This window comes from Miscanthus floridulus, unplaced genomic scaffold (genome assembly GCF_019320115.1).
Source record: "Miscanthus floridulus cultivar M001 unplaced genomic scaffold, ASM1932011v1 fs_325_3, whole genome shotgun sequence".
NCBI lineage: Eukaryota > Viridiplantae > Streptophyta > Magnoliopsida > Poales > Poaceae > Miscanthus > Miscanthus floridulus.
In genome coordinates this window covers 58,229-67,982 of record NW_027096584.1, presented here as the reverse complement: position 1 = coordinate 67,982, position 9,754 = coordinate 58,229, and the positions used below count along the sequence as shown (strand labels likewise).

The 9,754-nt window shown below is 40.9% G+C and overlaps 1 non-coding gene across 1 annotated transcript; it reads right to left on the bottom strand.

The window, feature by feature from the left end:
* Positions 1-5,707: 5,707 nt before the first annotated feature.
* On the bottom strand, positions 5,708-5,816 carry LOC136531325 (small nucleolar RNA R71). Its single transcript, XR_010778002.1, has one exon. It is a non-coding gene; the product is annotated as a small nucleolar RNA R71 (small nucleolar RNA).
* Between the last annotated feature and the right edge of the window lie 3,938 nt (positions 5,817-9,754).

The following is a 9,754-nucleotide window of genomic DNA, read 5'->3' as shown; positions in this document are numbered from 1 at the left end:
AGATAATTTACTATTGTAGCATTTTACCCGAGAGTATACCGAGTATCGTTATTTATATTTTATCCATAGGGAGAAGCTATGGGGTTGTGTTGGCATAGGGATATTGACAAATAGGTATACTTATGATAAAACCACTCTCATGCTATGGCAGGGGTAAGTCAAGTGATAAATAAATGATAAGTATAAGGTAATAATGGTGTTCCAAAGATAGAAATAGATACTCATAAAATGTAGTAAGGCTAAGCAGGAGATTTGTTAAGAGCAAAATATTCCTAAGTCATTACTTATCTGCTAAGTCTTTTGTACACCCAAGTATATACACTCTCACCTATAGTATAACTAACTTTACATCTATGCATAAGGAACAATACTAAAGAAGATTAAGAATAGAGCTTGTCTTCCTTCGCAATCATGTTCTACGTGCTCTACAAACGGGGAGTGGACTACAAAGGACTCAACGGGAGTGTCACACCCGCAATCTACCACATGGCCCAGAGTGTAGAATGCATCCGTAGGCAAATAATATCTAAGCACCATGCTTATATAATGTCAACCACTTAACTCACTTGAGTATTGAGCTAAGAGCTTTGCGAACATATGCATATATTCATCATCAATCATAACTCTATCAAGCATATTACTAGAGCAAACTAGGAACATAATAAATAGCAACATAATATTAAAGTAGCACAAAGTCATAAATAAAGAGATGCAATGGCTATACCAGTCTCCAGACGGTAGATCCAAAATCCTGAGCAATAGCCCACACTCTACTTGAACCTTGCTAGCTAGCCTATTGTAACACCCTCGGTGTTATGCCCTAAACAAACCACTAAATCATGTCATGAGCATCATGTTTATGTAATAATGCATGTGATAGAAGGTGTTGATAAATTTCTTGTAGCCTAAAATGACCAATAAAAATGTTAAATGGAAATTTATTCAATAACTCATGTTATGTCAAGTAGGGTGGAAAACCAATTTTTATTGAGCAAAAATACTATAAAACATGTGTGTGATACTTAAATAAAGTTTAGAACATAAACTTTATAGATGACAATGAAATACTTGCCGTGGAAAAATAACATTGCTAGCTAACATTTCTAATAGCCTAAAAATGGAACTTGAAATCAAATTCAGCTCAAGGACTTAGAAGAATTTAAGTATATATATATATATACAACAAGACAATGCCATGTTTGGCAATTTATTTTGTGAAATTGAGTTAGGAGGTGGTGTCATATTTTAGCTCGGATTGGTAGCCTCATATGCCATCTACCCTACCCCGCGCCACAACAAACCCACTGCCAGTGCCATCACCTCATCATCACATCTGTGCACTACTGCCCTACCTCGCATTGCTGCTATTGATGCCACTGTAGTGCCATGCTATGCTGCTACCGCTCGCTCTGCCACCGCATGCACGTGGGATGTCCCGGTTGCGCTCGCGCTATCGCCTCACCTTAATGGCGCTGCGGCCATGCAGGCCATGCCCCACTTGCCTCCCCATGCACGCATGAAGTCTGGTCGCGTGTCACGTAGTGAGTGCGCAGACACGGTTGCGAGTTCGGCCGACCGCTAGCTGCTAAGGTGAGGACGGCCAAAGCTCGGACACGTCTATCTCTCCCTCTGCTGCCGCTGTTGAGCTGCGCCATCAATTTGGCCATTGAGTGATCACCTCCATTCAATTCAGCATGTCCATGGCTTCACCATCAAGTTCTCTCGCTGCCCGACCCCACCTAGCCTTGAACCATGCAAGGCCAAGCTCCAATTTGGTGCTTTTCCCTCTGCCATGCTGATAAGGCCATGTCCGATCATGAATGAGGGCAGTCCTCCTACCGCCCACCCTGAACCAATTCACCTACACCACTAGCTTCGCCTTGGCTCCCTCTTCACCCTGCATGCCTTAGCCGAACCGCTACCGCCTTCCCATCGTTGCTGATGCGGCCGTGCCACCATGGTGCACCACCACACGACTAGGCCACACGTGGCTAGCCCTTCTCCATCACCCTCTTCTCCAACCATCACCTCGACTAGGTCCATGATAGTCTACTGATGCTCACTCGCTAGCCGGTTAGGTTCTTAGGTGCCCTGGTTTGTCAGAGCAGGCGTGCCACCATCGTGGATGGTTGCGCATCGCTGTAGCTCACTATAGCACTTTCTGCCGCCCCGCATTGCTGTTTGGTGTTGGCAGTTGGACCATAGTTGAAGGTCGGCCTGACCTATGAGCTAGCGTGAGCCTCTTATAACCGGCGCAGTCGCGTTGTGTCTCCGCGCGCTGTGCCGCAGTGCGCTGAGTCACTGGGGATGCGCGCGGGTGAATTAGGGAAAGGTCAGAGGGTTAAGTGAGAAGGCATGTGATAGGGGGAAATAGTGTTAGTACTTAGTTGTGATTTGAAAGAAGTTTGAGGCCTCTTTTGCATAAATGCCAGCGCGCGCAGGATTCCCCCGCTGCGGGCCATCTCGCGCTATAGGCTAGCCTCGCATGGGCCGTGGAAGCGGGTCGCTGTGCGTGCGCGCCACGTTGCGCGGGACCCTTGTGTGGGCTGAGTGGGAGATTTTGTTTTTCTTTCCTAAGGAATTAGAATTAGTTTTCTAATTTAATTTTTGGGTTAATCCCTGGTAAATCATATAAAATCATGTAGGTGTCCAAAAATTGTAAAATAAATTTTGTTAGGTTCCTAAAATTGTGCTCTATCTATTAGTGTATTTAGTTCATGTTTATATGTGTTGACACTAGGAGCTATTAGATAGTATGAGAATCCTTAATATTATTAAGTTGACTATTGTAGGAATTTTTGTGGTGAATTGGTGATAGTTTTGATCTTAAAATTTTTACAACAGTTTCATTGTATTATTATGTGTTCACTGTAATTTTTGTAGCCTTAGAATAGATTAAGCATTAGGGTAGTTAGATGCTCTCTATTTCAATATACATTAAATCACTAGTAGAAATAAAGATATATCCTTAATTTACCAAGCTAAGGGTTTATTAGTTGAACACAACACTTTGCTTGATGAAAATGATAGTTAGCTTAGTATCTTAGTCATTAGAGCTAGCTTAGTAGTTTAGTATGCGTATTCTTATTTTAAGAGTTGCTGTTGCCTAAATGTTAAGTGTTGCATCATCATCGCATGCATGCAGAGAATGAGTTGGTAGAGATAGTGACCATAGACGATCACGAGTTTGAGGAGATCATTGAGGAATACGAGGAGGAGATCCTTGTGAGGGAGGAGGTCTCAGAGCCACCGACGACTGACTCAGCTAACATCGCGCCTGCCCAAGGCAAGCCACTAACCCTTATTTTTGATAATCACTGTATATATATATGTTCATTTATGTTATAGGAATCTTATGAAAACCATCTGCATAGATATAATTGTCCTATGAGTCCTACTAGTACAAGTTCAAGTAGCTGCTATGCTTAAGGTTTCGATAGCGTGAGTAACCTACCGTTACTCATAATAGGTGATTATTATAATTACTCTCATGATAAAATGATGAAAGGAAAAATGGAGACCAGGTAGGGATATGGTATGAGTATTGGTGGGTGTAATGAGTTGTGTCCCATGGCCACAGGGCTTAGTTTGGTTACACTATTTTCTCTGTCCATGTCGATTAAGGACCATCCATTGATGTGGATGGTAGTCAGGTCATAGACTTATTATCCTAAGCACATACTTGCTTATGGGAGCGGGAAGGCTCGTTATGCTCTTGTCATGGGTTCTGGCTCTTTTTGGACCGATTGATTGGAGGCGAGGAAAGGTGGAGATCTAAGCACCATATTGAGACTGGGTCTCAAGTGTGGGGGCTTGGAGTCCAAGTTTGGACGGGGACCTAGACCTCTCGACAGGAGTGGAACGGGTTGGTCTTGTTTGTGTCTGGGGTACAAATGAGGTGTGTGTTTTGGGGTACCCAGCTAGGATACATTGGTTCACGAATCACCGTTTCTATGAGATGATACGACTTGGCTATGGTCTAGCACTGTAGTAAGAACTGGAATATGAAATATGGTAAATTGGTTCTGATTGCTCAACCCTTGCTTGAAAGTAGAACATGTGCTTACCTATAATGGTTAGCTAATGATGTAATCATGACTACTAATTAAACTTGATCTTAAGGACGTACTTCTAGTAATGCTTTTTTGCAAACAAAAAGAAAACAACAAACCTATATTGCCTATCATACCCCTTGGAGTTGGGAAACTATTCCCACTAGTCGGGTAAGTCTTGCGAGTACATTGTGTACTCAGGGTTTATTTTACCCTATTGCAGGTGTAGCTTGAGGAGTAGCTCTTGTGTAGAGGATTCTTCTATTAACACAGATAGATACTAGTATCATTTTCGCTAGATGTTTATTTTAAATTTTGTTGTTTAATTATCGCACTCTGAACTCTGGTATTGTAATAAATAATTTCCAAGAACTATTGTTGTATGAAATGAACTAAGTATTATAAGCTCATACTCATTATTGGATTCTGGAGGTAAAACATGGATTAATTCGAGTTCTCCCGTAGGGTGTACTTGACAGAACCGTTCGATGTAGCTAAGTTTTGGGGTGCTTAGTGTCTAGTGGAAGACGAGCGCCTCCAAAAGCGTGTTATTTCGGGCGGTTCTGCCACACCTATACAAGAAACTTGAAGAATTGGAGCTCTATTCTCTTCTCTCTAGAAATCACAATTTCTAGTCTGATCTTGACTTATGGCAGCGTGCCCTGGAGGGGGGAGGGGCTGGTTATATAGGCCAGAGCATCCAACATGAGCCCTTGGATCAAACTGACTTAAAAGACGGCATAGATGCTTCCTAGGAGGTGGTGGGAAACCAACATATGAAAGAGGCTGACAGGTGGGTCCCCCAAGGGTCGGGTGGCCTCCTGGTGGGGCTAGCCAGCCCCACCTAGCAGTGGTGCCCCCCGCTTCGGTGTGGAGTCCTCTCGAGTCTTCTGGAACCTTCTAGAGTTGATTTCGCTATGGATAAGCGTGATTTTATTTGATGATTGGATCCTCCTTGACGGTTTTCTAGATAACCCCTACTGAAAACATAGATTCACCAAAACTTGTGGAAATTATCAATTTAAACCCCTAATTCTATGTTGATGATCCTGTTTATGCAATTATTCAAGTTAAGTTGACTGTTTATGTTGGATGGTAACTACCGTCAACACCTTGTTTTGTCTACTTGTGTATCTTATGCAGGGTAATGTATGACCAATTTTGACCTTTCGACAAACTACGTTGATGATCCAGAAGCACTATTTAAGAAAACTAAGGCTAAACTCAAGAAAGTTTTAGCTTTAGAGTCAGAAGATAACCAAATAAGACAAAGCTTAACACCAGAATTTGAAGCCATGGCTGATAGGACTCTCCACAAATTTTCTGCTCCAACCACTGCCAACATTCATACTAGACCTAATGTGTTGGAGACAATGGATTCAAGCTCAAGCCGGCTCTCATCAATATGGTGCAAGCGAGCCAATTTTGTGGAAAGGCACATGAAGATGCGAGTGCACATCTCCAACACTTTCTGGAGATCTGCAACACTTTCACCATCAAGGGAGTAACCAAGGACGCCATACTACTTCACCTATTCCCATTTTCACTTTTGGGGAAGACGAAGCAGTGGTTCTATGCCAACAAAGATAGAAATACTACATGGGATAACTGCTCCACTGCCTTCCTAGCAAAGTTCTTTCCTACATGCAAGACCAATGCTCTGTGTGGGAGAATTTCAAGTTTTCAACAGCAACATGATGAATCTGTCCCTAAGGCATTGGAACACTTTCAAGACTATATATTAGAATGTCCTCATCATGGGATGAAGAATTGGCTACTCATGCAGACATTCTACCATGGGTTGACCAACAGTACCCGTGAGACCTTGGATGTTGCTGCTGGAGGTGCATTCTTGTCACTTACACTTCTAGCTACGACCACTCTTGTGGAGAAGATGGCCTCCAACCAAGGCTGGAATGAAGAATGTGTTTAGACCCGCAAGATAGGTGGAGGTATGCATCAACTCAAGAAGGTAGATATGCTATCTGCCAAGATGGACCTACTGATGAAGAAGCTCGAAGATCGAGCTAATGAAAAGCAAAAAGTCATGCACATTCATTATTCCCGCATGACATGTGAAGTATGTAGAAACACTTGGTATTCAGGGAATAGTTGTCTTGAAATCCAAGAGGATGTGAACTCTGTCCACAACAACTACTATCGTCCTCAATAGAATCAAGGATGGAACCAACAACAGAGGTCGAACTACCAAAGTAACTACCAAGGTAACCCTCAAGGTAATAATTATAATAATTTCAATCAACCACCCTTGAGAGAATTAATTGTTGGCCAATCTAGACTTATGGAAGGATTATCTAAGAAGGTAGCTACCAATGATAAAATATTAGAAAACATAAATAATAGAATGGATAGCTTTGCTTCTGCCATTAAGAACCAACATAGCTTTAATAAAATGATAGAATCACAAATAGCTCAGCTGGCGGCTGTTGTTCCTCCGTTCGACAAAGGTAAGATTCTAGGGTAGCCAAAAGATTTAGAAACTGTAAATCTTATCGATATTCATAATACAGCTTACTACTACACGGAGCCATCAATGGGAAGGTGGATAGATTACACCTTGCCTGACAAGAAAGGTGATCCAGGGAGACCTTTCATCCCTATCACCATTGGACCTCATATCTTCTAGGAAGCTATCTGTGACTTTGGAGCAAGTGTCAACATCGTGCCTAAGATAATTTATGAGAAAATTTTAGGAGATCCTTTGTTGTACATAAATATGCATTTGCAGCTTGTAGACTTTGGCCCCGTTCGCTTGGAGGAATTTGGAGGAAGTTCTTGAAGATGCCATCATCTAAGTGGGACAATCATATGTTCTCGTAGACTTTGGCCCTGTTCGCTTGGAGGAATTTGGAGGAATTTGTGAGAGGAAAACACTGTTTTGGATGAAAAAAGAAGCGAATCAAGTCGGGTTTAAGGGCACACGAACGAGGCCTTTGTGGTTTTGGAAACAGGTGGAGATGAAAGGGCACCCATCATCCTGGACCAACCTTTCTTAAGCACCGCAAAAGCCATCATCTACGCGGACAGTGCCAAGATCTGTTTCACGATCAAGGATAAGAAGGAGAAGTTCTCTTTCAAGAATCGCATCATGCAATCTCCTAGTCATCCACAAAAGGCATACCTACCCAAAGAGACAACAGTGACCAAGAAGAAGAACAACCGAAGAAGGAGGAAGAATAAGACCAGTCAGCCACAAGAAGAAACGGTCAACATGATCAACACACTCTGATCTAAGTACGAGCACCTCCTCCCTTCACCATTCCTTGCTAAGAAGGATGATCCTGGTGTACCGACGATCGAGTGTACCATTGGAAAAAGAATCTTCCACAAGACCTTCTGCGACATTGTATTAGGCATCAATATAATGTTCAAGGTAATGTATGAATATTTATTTGGTAACAAACATTTGTTCCCTACATATATGCAATTGCAGATGGTGGACCAGTCAATCCAATTCTTGGAAGGAATAGCAAAGGCATTATGGCAAGAATACATGACCACTTTGCCCCTATTAACTTCATGGTTTTGGACATGGGAGAAGAAGAAGATGATACACCCATCATCCTAGGAAGACCGTTCCTCAACACCACCAACACAATCATCTACGTCGGATCTGGACAAGTCCACTTCCAATTCCCTAGAGAAAAGGTACGCTGTTATTTTAATAGTTATCCTACTTATGAATAGCCGAAGAGGAGCCGCTCCAGGAGGAGACATCGATCACCCCAATGTCAAAGGAACCAACCCCGATGGAATGAATGGGAAGATGAAGAACCTAAAGCGCATGTGAAAGATGAACCAACTCTGCCTAAGACAAGTCCACAATCTAGGTAGGTGTGGAAAGAAAAGGTGACATCATCATCGGAATCACCATCACAAGAAGTGCAGTCATCTGAGTCTCCACCGCTGAGACCGGATGATGAACCCAAGGAATGAAGGACTTCTCCCCAGTCAAGTCATGTCTGGAGGACTTAAAAATCCAAACCCTCACCGTGAGATAACGATAGTTATCCATATTTACTTTCTAGCATTGCATAAAGTATTTTTCACTTTATCATATTTACTTTTCTGCATGTCTTAGATTAATAAAAGAAAAATAAAAATTTCATTACTGCATATAAAATCTTAAAGCCCCATGTGAATAAATCTACGGTGTGTAAACACCTATGGAAGTATTCACTATGGTGGCATAAAAATAAAAATACTGAGCATGCATATTTTTTCTTCTGCATTGTAAAAATAATAATAATAATAATATTAAATGGACATCTTGCTAAAATTCTGCCAAAAGAAAATCTATCTAAACCCACAAGGACAACAAATCTTTGAATGGCGGACCGCTAACCCTTTATCCTAATCTGTGCCACGAGTTTTGGTGTTCTTGTTGGAGTATTTTGCAGGATGACACATAAGATCAAGAGCAAATTTACCTGGCTGTCTTCATCCACCCATAGTGCATCTTCCTGAACCACTGATGTACTCACTACACATGGGAAACCCAACTTCTGGATGAATGAGAAGGACATCAGCTGGCAACCCCACTCCGAGAAGGATCACTGAATATTCAATAATCGACCACAGCAACATCTAGCTTGGGGAGGAGCATCCCCCGTGTATCTAGCTAAGTATTTCTTTCCTTTTGTTTTACTGTTTTTTATTTTGCTTTATATTAGCTAAAGAAATAAAAAGATGCATAACAAACTAAAACAAAATAAAATTTTGTCCTAGACGGTTATATATATATATATATATATATATATATATATATATATATATATATATATATATATTAGTAAGGTGTGATCTTAAAACCTGAAAATAAAATAAAAAGGTGTGGTTAGTTTGATTCTTAAGAGATGAATAAATAATTAGACTCTGAGATAATCTTTTACAATGGAAATGATGAATAGTTGCTCTGTTGTAATTCCTTTCAAGTACCTAGTTTTCAGCCTTGAATTCTCTTGAATTTTCGATACGACTGATTTGATATAAGAATTTACTCTGAACTTGAAACTCATGGGTAGCATATGCTTGATCTAAGTCTAGGTAATTGATGGATATGATATGAGAAGGTCTAAGCTGCTATTTATCTTGTTCCAAGTGATACTAGAGTTCTAGAGATTTATCTTTTGAAAAACATAAAAATTCTACATGATGAGTTCCTTTTATGACAAAGCTTGAATTCTTACCAGAACCATATTTGATATTGAGATTAGGAAAACTTCCACATATATGCTGCTTGTTTTGCATTGAGTTTAGTCAAGCTTTGTTGACCCTTATGAGAGGTTTGTCATGCTCTTAAAACATACACACCACCCCTATATGCACTACTCCCACACTGGGGGTAGGCGCAAAAAACATGCCATTCCATCTAGATCCACCCAAAAATGTTTTACTCCTACACTAGGAGAAAACACCAAAAATATGCCCTATAGGATATCTACCAAATAAATGCTCCAAGTTCTTGTTGCTATCTCTCAAAAGTTTCATTGCAGTCAAAAGAGACATGGGGCTATGCAAAAGTTATTCATAAAAAACATAAAAAATGAACAAGTGTCCGAGATATTAAAAACAATGGGTACTCCGATGCCCGCCTAAAAAAAGAAAGAGATGAATAAGATAGCCCATGTTTTCTTGCAAAATTGTTTCTAAGTTTCAAAAGAGATATGTTTTCAAGGAGC